Below are 10,877 nucleotides of genomic sequence, written 5' to 3'. Positions count from 1 at the left end.
TCTGACATTAGAAAAATGTTATTTTTTATTACCTTTCCTTTTTTTTTTTTTTTTTTTTTTTTTTGAGACGGAGTTTCGCTCTGTAGGCCATTTCAGCTCAAAGCTCATAACCCACTGTTTCAAGCAAAACTGCAACAAAAGAAAGGAAAAACCTCCCCTTCCCTGACATGCCCATTGGTGTTCAGCCTGATGGATGTTCCTCTACCTCCATTTCACTTCCTGTAAACTCCCTGGTCCCCTTACTCTATTTTTGGTAAGAAGAGACAATGGCATTTACCTAAAAATTTTCCATCTGACAGTCCTTCGTTGTGAACTTACTATATGCTAGACAATGTGCTGAGTAAACTCTCTGGGAGGTGTGTCTGGTCCTCAAAGGGTTTGCAGTCTAGAATATGTACAAACAAGGCTGTGAATTCTGCCTGGAGGAGTAGGGTAAGGGTTCAGAGACTAGGTGATGTTTAAATTAGGCTATGAAAATAAGCGGGTGCCCTCCTTACGGATAAGAGAAGAATGTACGGCATTCTAACAGAGCGCTCACTAGGTGGTGCACAGATTCAATGATACTGTAGAACACAGTCTACTCAGGGCACAGTGACTCGTTCTGTGTGTCCTTGGAGTAGACTGCTAGGTAAAGATATCAGTTGATGGAAAGGGAGTCAGGGCTCAAATTGTAAAGGACCTTTGAGACGTGATAAAATGTGTTTTCTTTATTCTACCATTGCAAATAACTAGATGGGAGAAGCTAAAACCTGCTTGGACATCCTTTGTATTATGGCAGGGATAAAGTATTTTGCCACTGGCTACACAAAAGGAATTATTGGCTCTTGCTGTAACCCAGACGCTAGAAACACTGGCATGTGAACAAAAAAGACCCCTCCATCCCCTTTGCTTGATATATGAACTATAAAAGCTCTTCAGTGCAGTAGGAACATTTTCTTGGACTCTGAGGAGGTTAATACATCTGTTTATAAACACTGTCAATCCATAGGTAGCGGGGGAAGCTACAGAGTGATTTATCTGGCTGCCTGAGCATTTTGAAAAAAATATTGGTGGCATGGTAGATCGACACTCCTGCTGGTAATTTTAGTAGCAGCTAGAATCTGTTTTCAGTTGAATAGACATATAGCCTCTATCTCTGATTACTTATGCATCATATAGCTCCATGCTGAATCCTCACCCTTTTCCTGTTTAATTCAGTGGATGTAGTGGAACTATATTCTTTCTGTTCTTTTATTTGTTCTCTAACATTGTTGGCAGGTCCATAAGGCCAATGCTTGCATATCAGTGTCTTGTGGATAAGTGGGTCACACTTCATTGAAGTCATCCTTGTCACGGCTCCTCTCTGTAACAAGCTCCAGTATCATGTATTCAGGCAGTGATTTTTTTTTCCCCTCACCATTTAGCTGCCTTAGGATTCAGGGGATATGAGCAACAATGGGGCCCTCTCAGCATTTGAGGATACATGATTATTAAATTGATTTACCATAGCTTTCTGGAGACTGTGTAAAAATGTCCTGTAGAAGTCAAGTCTCTTAGTCCCTTGGGCACCCTGTAGACATCTGTCCTCCACCAGCTGACTCTAGGGTTAGTAGAACTGTCTGGGGTGAGTGAAATGACAAAATAGATTAATGGGCTGGGAAAGTTTGGGAGTGAATCTCTTAAACTTTCTTTGCTAAAGGGTCTTAGAATCCTTTGAGTGGCAGATGTTAAACTAAGGAGTCACTGTAGAGGGGCTGCTCTAGATTATGTTTTGGGTGAGTCCATGCAGCCAAGAAAGATACCACAGATGGCTGCGTAGACAGTGGACATAATCCAGGCCAAAATGCCCCTGTGATACCTGTGCTATTCAAATGAGCCTTACGGTCATTCTACAGGTGTCAGGACTTGGTTCAGCTTTCTCAGTGCAGTGTTAGGAAGCATTTTGCCCTGAGTATCCATTCTTGATTCATTTGTCAAACTTCATCTGTACGATCATATGACTCAATGAAACTTCAAAAATACTTATTTTTCCCCCATCTTCCTCTTTTTTTTTTTTTTTGGCCCAAATCTAATCTGCATCAAACAAATGGGATGTTATTCTTTTCTGTAACTCAGCAGAAAATGGTCTGTCCTGGCAACCCATTCTTATATTCCCCTAGACCATGAAATATATCTTTACTTAGATAGTCTGTGAAATATCCACTGTCTCCACTCGAAGTTTGCTTCCCTGACATCTTGTGAAAATTGACCAATGCCAATTACTTTTAATTTTATTCTCAAGCATTGTTTTCATTTCTTTGAATGGATTTCCTAAATTTTAACATTTTCTTACGTGTTTAATATATGGTTTTCATTTTAGTAGATACTTAGTATGCATGATCTCTTGTACTGTCTCAACAGGTAGGTACTATTAATTTGCACCATTTTCCATATAATGGCATTGAGGCTTAAAGAGGTTAAATACTTGTCTAAGGTTCCATGTCCAATAATTGGCAGAATCTTGATTAAAGTTCACATCTGTCTTATTGCAGACTCCAAATTCCAATACCTATACCTATGCCACATGACCTTTAGTCATGTTATTTACCAAGTATCATTCCATGTTTCATAAATACTTTTAGTTTTGTAAATAACTTTTAGTTATTTACCAATTATCATTCCATGTTTTGTAAATACTTTGCAAGTCTTTGGAGTAATTTTTTTTAAACCAAGAGTTATGGCTTATTAGTGGGTCATGACTCATATGTTTTTTGTTTTACACGAAATGGGTTAGAATAGAGTATTACAAAATAGAAAAGACCAGAATGCATTGATATAGTAATGGTGGGTATATTTTTGGGAAATTTTTGTTGCAAGTGTATATGTGTGTATTGAGTCACAGTGCAAATTGTGTTTATTGCTGTGAGCTATGGAAAATTTAGGGAAACAATGTTATGCATGACAGAAACAGTATAAAACAGCTTCCTGTCAAGATACTTAGATCACAGTGGGAATGGAAAATATATATAAATTAATGTTGGCAAAACACATAGCAGTGGATTATTCAAAGCCAAAATATGCATATGCAAATAATCCTAAAGTTATAATCCTCTTCTGGTATTCACCATCTACGATGGTTATTATTTCTAACAATATGTGTGACACGCTGAATATTTTGAGGACAAGAACATGCCTTGCTGTATGGAATCCTCATTGCCTTGAGCAGAAGATGTCTCGAGTGCTTATTGAATGAATGAAAGAAGGAGTGAGGACAAGTGGCCTTCTATGTAAAAAAAAACATTATTCTAAAATAGCACATCTTGAGTTTGGGGAAACATAACCAGCTTTCTCATTCTATGCCTGTTTCTTCCTTTTAATAAAGAATCTCTTTCTACTATATGTGGAAGCACCTGAATAAGCCACAGAAATTTCCTGAGGGAGCATGTGTGATGGGAATTGTCACGGTGACTCCTTGTCTATCTTGACTCAGTTGGAGGCTGTTTTGATCAGCTTCTCCAAGGATGTGATAGAAAATGTATTTATAAGTGAATTGGGCCAAGCTTACCTAAAAGGAAACATGCTAGACACATATGCTTTGGTATCTTAGTGCTTAATCTTATAGCTTTGTGTCAACCAAATCACTGGTGAGAAATTAAAAGCAGAGATAATGCTTTGTGAGTCAAAGGGCCTTTAAATTTTTTTTCCTATTTTTTCTTGTTTAGCAGAGTTATATAAAGGTGTTTTCGTAGAGTTCTTATGATCTTCCCAGAAACTGTCTTCCACAGTTTTTGCCTCTATATTTGCCATTTAAACTTGTGTCAAGTGAATTATTTAACTAAAGGTGCGTAAACAAAGAATTCAAACTTTATTTTTTTTATAGGCCAAAGGGCTGCTTTTTAAAAACTAGTGTAAAAATAAGTAAGGAGAAGTGAGGTGTGTGACTCAGGAACTACAATGTCTGGACATGCTGAGAATAGCACTTAGAAATTTGATTTGAGACTCTTTATTTTTGCTGCCTAAAAATGATACTTATTGACTTTTTTTTTTTCTTTCAAATGAAGGCCAGGCGCAGTCACGCCTGTAATCCTAGCACTTTGGGAGGCCGAGGTGGGTGGATCATCTGAGATCAGGAGTTCGAGACCTGCCTAGCCAACATGGTGAAACCCTACCTCTACTAAAACTACAAAAATTAACCAGGCATGGTGGTGGGCACCTGTAATCCTAGCTACTTGAGAGGCTGAGGCAGGAGAATCACCTGAACCTGGGAGGCAGAGGTGGCAGTGAGCAGAGATCATGCCACTGTGCTCCAGCCTGCGCAACAGAGCAAGACCTCATCTCAAAAAAGGAAAAAATTAAGCATATTCCCTGAACAAATATTTATTGGTTCCCTGACATGTGGCAAACATTGAGCTAGGTGCTGGTTGTGCAGTGGCAGGGAGACACAGACTGCCCTCCTGGTGGTGGAGAGGAAGCAGAGAGACGTGTTTGTGTTTCAACAGGGGTGATACAGAATGTCACAAGGGCACATAGGGGCACCCCCTCAGACTGGGAAGTACCAGGGCTTCTTCCCAGAGGAAGTGGGATTTAGGTTGAAAACAGAAGAACAAGTAGGAAAGTTTACTGGGACAAGAGAAGGGCAACCAAGGTCTAAGAAAGAGAGAAGGTGTAAGAAAGGTAACCAAGGCACAAGAAAGAGTGCGTGTCACTTTCTGAGAATTTCTGGATAGCTCCACATGACCAGAACTCAAGAATGTGGGGTGAGGATGTGGAAAGATGTGACTGGGAGGGAAGGGTAGAGATAAAGGGTCTTCTAAATCATGTTCTGGAGTTTTCACTAAATCCTGATGGGAATGAGGAAGTTTTGAAGGGTTTTATTAGAGGAGTGAGATGACAGTTAACTCGGTAGAAAGCAATGGTGCTTCACGGTACCCTGAAACCACCTTCCTCTTTTCCCCTGCGGGAGAGGGCAGAGCAGTAGAGCATTTCCCTCACCACCCTTCTTCATCTGCATTCTCATGACAGGCTGAAGGGAAGGATCAGAACATGATGCCCACTAGCCCTGGAGACTGAACAACTGCAACACCACCTCAAATTAGAGCTCTTCACATTTTGCAAAACTCTCTAACTCCCTAGAGATAATAATTCTTTTTCACTCTGATAGGAGATGAAAGGGGGACAATGGAGCAGGAATATTTACAGCCCGGAATGACAGAATGAGAAACATTAGCCCATTGGCCTCCACTTAAACAATTGTGTGACAATTAGCAAATATTTTCTCCATCTTCATTGAAGGTAGAATAAAAAGCAATGAACTTATTTGGCAAGATCTCTGTTCTACCCTCCCGCTAATGTTTTTACTTATTTCTGTCTGTAGTTTCTATATGAGTCACCTTAGACTTATGCTCCGATGAGAAACATATAAAATTAGATTCAGGTACAACTTTTTCAGTTTCTGGAATCCCTGATGTTGCCTCTTGTTTGCTTTATTCTTTCTCATCTGCTCCTTTGACTTGCTTGGTTCTTAATCATTCTCATAGGTCTTTGCGTTCCTGCCTTTGCCCGTCATTCTTTGAGTGTCTTAGAGCCTTTCAGAAAATTATTTTCATGTGTATCTTAAGGGAGCTTAAAAAATCATTAGACATTAACATTCCCTCTTGATGGTAAAATGTTCTTTCCCTTCTGTCTTTCTGCACATGTTCCTGTGAATCTGCTTGAAATATCAGGCACATGGAGACCACTGTGTGTTGGTCAGTGGGTGTTATTTGAATGACAAAACAAAGAAACAGTTTTCGACACTTGCTAAGGAAAAAATACAGCAATGCATAATAGCAGAACAGATACTATCACATACGCACATACGGTAACTTAATTAACAAAGACAAAGACGAATTTATATTAAATGATTAAATTACTAAACATTTATGGTTTGTCTGACCAGCTGCTTGCCATGTCTCCCACTACTTCTGTTTGTCCAAACATTAGCCATTCACTTTCTTTTGACCTTTGATGGTGAACGCTGGACGCTACACAGAAACCTCTGTGATCACCAAATTCTGGTCTTTGCCTTCAGTCTGACCTGTTCTTGGGCTTACTTTATGTTCTTACTTTATGTTCCCAGATCTTCATAATCTAGCTCCTAGCCCTCTGCCAAAGGTTTACCAGTACGTGTGGTTCTGGTATTAATGTAGTAGCTGTCTTACTAAGGTCTTGAATGGAAATTTGCCAGGCTCTCTCTGGCATGCAATCAATGCTTTCTCTGTCCCACTCCTACACATTTATATGGCTAATTTCTTCTCATCATGCAGGCCTCATCTCCTAAATGCCATCTTCTTTTACCTTCCCACTTAATATTTCTGCCTGAAGCCCCAATTGCCTAGGTGGGAAAAGGCTGAGCTGCTATGGTATTGACATAATTGATTCAGGTTATGGGAAAATTCTACTCCATGGGTCTTCATGGATCCAGGATCCTCCTATCTTGTCCTGTTGAGGATTGTCCTTATCTAAATAATGAATGCTGGATTGTCACTACATGCATTTTAAAGACAATGGAAAGGGGAAAGAGCATGGATGAGGCATGCTCACTATGTTAACTCTTAGAACCAAAAGTGGCATACATAATTTCCTTCTCTATTTTATTGGTGAGGACATAGTCACATGGCCACAATTACTGCAAAGAGAGTCTAGAAATGTAATTAGCAAAACAGCCATGTGTCCAATAAAACTCTACTTCTAGAAAGGGAAGATGGGCCTGGTGCGATGGCTCATGCCTGTAATCTCAGCACTTTGGGAGGCGGAGACAGGCAGATCACCTGAGGTCAGGAGTTTGAGACCAGCCTGGCCAACATGGTGAAACCCTGTCTCTACTAAAAATATACAAAAAAATTAGGTGGGCATGGTGGCAGGTGTCTATAATCCCAGCTACTCTGGAGGCTGAGGCAAGAGAATCGCTTGAACCCGGGAGGTGGAGGTTGCAGTGAGCTGAGATCGGGCCATTGCACTCCAGCCTGGGCAACAAGAGTGAAACTCCATCTCAAAAAACAAAACAAAACAAACAAACAACAACAACAAGAAAAAAACAAGAAGGGGAAGATGGATTCTTTTAGATAATTAGCAGTCTCCACGACACTTATTAACACTTAGTCACCTTATCACATGACCCTGTTTTATTTTCTTCACAGTATCTATCATTATCAAAATAACTTTTTATTCATGAGTTAATTTATTTTACTCTCATTAGAATATAAAATTTGTAACAGCAGAACTGTGTTTGTTCTATTTCTTTTTTTTTTTAAACCTCTACATCTATAGTGCATAGAGCAGTGGTTGGCATATAGAAGGTTTTCACAAGGTTTTGAGGCCTCTGAGCCTGGGTGAATCACTTGCTTAAACTGAAAGCTACAAGATTCTCATAAGTGCTGTCTCCTCTTTTATATCTGTTAAGAGGCTTATACATCATGGCAGTCAGGAGGCCAAGCTTGAGATTGTATACTGCAGCTGCACTTAATTAAGTTCTTGCCCTCTTAGAAATGAGAGACCCTCATCTTAAATTGGGTGTATTTGGTCACTGACTCCCTTACCAGACATCCAGAGTTAGATGAATTCCATTTATCTGGGATGTTTAAATCAGGGGAGTAACTAGTGCCCCAGTGTGTTGCAGAATGCTGATTTCATGTCTTTGAAAGACGAAGGCAAGATTTCAATTTCCATCATGGCTCATTCTGCTTTCTAGGGACATTCATCTTTTTAAGCCATCAGATCATGCTGTTTCTGTTTGAAGTCCACCTCAGGTACTGCTTGACATGTACAGATGCTGAAGCACTGCCCCTTTCTAAGGGAGGGGGGCAATTCTTATCGGGTACTTTCCCTTAGCAGCTCCTCTTGCCTTCCCTACTCCTGCCTCTCCAACCTTATCATAACCCAACCTGGACCATCCTTGCCTTATACTCATCTTCATGCTTGTCTCCTGGCTAATCTCAATTTCATCTTGTGTTCATGTTCCACTGGTGTTATGATCCTGATATTTGCAAGAAAATAACATTAATCTACACTATAAACTCTATGTGAGTAGGAGCAAGGTCTGTTTGTATTTATTATTTTATACCATTACCATTACCATTACCATTACATTACCATTACCCACCAGTACCTGTTACATAGCAGGTAAGCAAAAAGGTAAAAATCAACAATAGCTGGGCGCAGTGGCTCATGCCTGTAATCCCAGCACTTTGGGAGGCCGAGGCAGGCGGATCACAAGGTCAGAAGGTCGAGACCATCCTGGCTAACACAGTGAAACTCCGTCTCTACTAAAAATACAAAAAATTAGCCAGGTGTGGTGGCGGGCCCCTGTAGTCCCAGCTACTCGGGAGGCTGAGGCAGGAAAATGGCATGAACCCAGGAGGTGGAGCTTGCAGTGAGCCGAGATCGTGCCACTGAATTCCAGCCTGGTCAACAGACCGAGACTCCATCTCAGAAAAATACAACGATGACAAATAAACAACAACAACAACAACAACAACAACAAAAACAACGAAAGGATATGCCCAATGCTTTGAGAAAAGTGCAGTGAAGGAAACACTAAAATGTGATGAATTAGGGTACTCAGAGAAGATATTATCTAAAGTAGTCATGTTTATGATACAAAGGGCCTGGAGAAGAATAGACTCTAAGGTGGTATTGAAGCTCAGAATATGATACTTCAAAGTATAATGTGGCACTTTAGACTGTTTAATACTTTGAACTGGGGAAAATTGGAAGAACCCCAGAAGTAAGAAATTTCCTCTGACCATCTCCCACCCTCTTTTCCGCTTCCCTCATTTCTCCCCTGAAGCAGGTCATAGAAACCAGAATTCCTCTTCCTCAAAGCAAGCTGTAGAGCCTAGAAATGTCGCTCTCTGATCTTCTCTCTTGTTCCCTGAGGTTCTCATATGACAAGTGTCCTGTCCCATTCCCAGAGGAAGGAATGCTACATAGAGAAGCCAAAAAGAATCTGAACAAAGAGATCTTGCTGGATTCCCTCCTCAATTACCATTAGATTATACCCTCCTTGTCCAATCACATTTCTACATGGCTGTGTATTCTTCATCGAACCTAAGCAGAAAAATACACAGTTTTTCTGGAACGTTTGGGTCTTCATTTTCGAAGACTCCTGTGTCACTGAAAACTTTGATTGAATGAATATGTTATACATTTCTCTTGTTAATCTGCCTTTTGTTATGGGGTATCAGCTGTGGACCTTGAAATGGGCGAGTAACAGCTGTTACATCTTTTCACCCCTATAATGGTAGAGTGTTGTTGTGTAAAGTATAGACTTGGAAGCTTCAGTGTGGGTTCAAAACCTGCTTCTATTAATTATGATCTGCATTAGTCTACTAGGGATACTAAAATAAAACAGTATACACTGGGTGGCTTTGACAACAGATATTTATTTTTTAGAGTTGTGGAGGTGGGGAATTTCAAGATCAAGGTGCTGGCCGATTTGGCTCCTGGTGAGGACACTCTTTGCTGCCTTCTTGCTGTGTCCTCACATGGCAGACAGACAGAGAGAGCACACAAGAGCAAGCATACCTTTCTTATGAAGCAACTAATACCATCATTTAACCCTAAGTATTTCTTTTCCTGTGATGGTTAATTTTGTGTGTCAATTTGATTGGGCAATGAGGTGCCCAGATAGCTGATTAAATATTATTTATGGCCATGTTTGTGAGGGTGTTATTTATTTATTTAAACTTTACTGTAAGTTCCAGAATAAATGTGCAGAACATGCAGGTTTGTTACATAGGTATATGTGTGTCATGGTGGTTTGCCACACCTATTGACCTGTCCTCTAAATTCTCCTCCTTCATTGCCCACCCCACAATAGGCCCTGGTCTGTGTTGTTCTCCACCTTGTGTCCATGTGTTCTTATTGTTCAACTCCTACTTATGAGTGAGAACATGTGGTGTTTGGTTTTCTTTTCCTGTGTTAGTTTGCTGAGGATGATGGCTTCCAGCTTCATTCACATCCCTACAGAGGACACAATCTCATTCCTTTTTATGTCTGTGTAGTATTCCATGGTGTAGATGTACCACATTTTTTTAAAAATTATACTTTAAGTTCTGGGATACAGGTGCAGAACCTACAGATTTGTTACATAGGTATACATGTGCCATGGTAGTTTGCTGCACCCATCAACCTGTCATCTACATTAGCTATTTCTCCTAATGCTATCCCTCCTCTTGCCCCCCACCTCCCAACAGGCCCTGGTGTGTGATGTTTCCCTCCCTGCACCCATATGTTTTCATTGTTCAACTCCCACTTATGAGTGAGAATGTGGGGTGTTTGGTTTTCTGTTCCTGTGTTGTTTGCTGAGAATGATGGTTTCCAGCTTCATCTGTGTCTCTGCAAAGGACATGAATGCATTCTTTCTTATGGCTGCACAATATTCCATGGTATATGTGCCACATTTTCTTTATCCAGTCTATCATTGATGGGCATTTGGGTGGGTTCCAAATCTTTGCCATTGTGAGTAGTGCTGCAACAAACATACATATCCGTATGTCTTTATAGTAGAATGATTTATAATTCTTTGGGTTATACACGTGATGAGATTGCTGGGTCAAATAGTGTTTCTGGTTCTAGATCCTTAAGGAATCACCACACTGTCTTCCACAATGGTTGAACTAGTTTACACTCCTACCAACAGTATAAAACTGTTCCTATTTCTCTACATCCTCTCCAGCATCTGTTGTTTTCTGACTTTTTAATGATCGTCATTCTAACTGGTGTGAGATGGTATCTCATTGTGGTTTTGATTTGCATTTCTCTGATGACCAGTGATGATGAGCTTTTTTTCATACGTTTAATGTCTTATTTTGTCATAAATGTCTTATTTTGAGAAGTATCTGTTCAAATCCTTCACCCACTTTTTGATAGGGTTGTTT

This window comes from Macaca thibetana, chromosome 2 (assembly GCF_024542745.1).
Source record: "Macaca thibetana thibetana isolate TM-01 chromosome 2, ASM2454274v1, whole genome shotgun sequence".
NCBI classification, from domain to species: Eukaryota; Metazoa; Chordata; class Mammalia; order Primates; family Cercopithecidae; genus Macaca; species Macaca thibetana.
Note: the sequence above shows the minus strand (reverse complement) of the source record.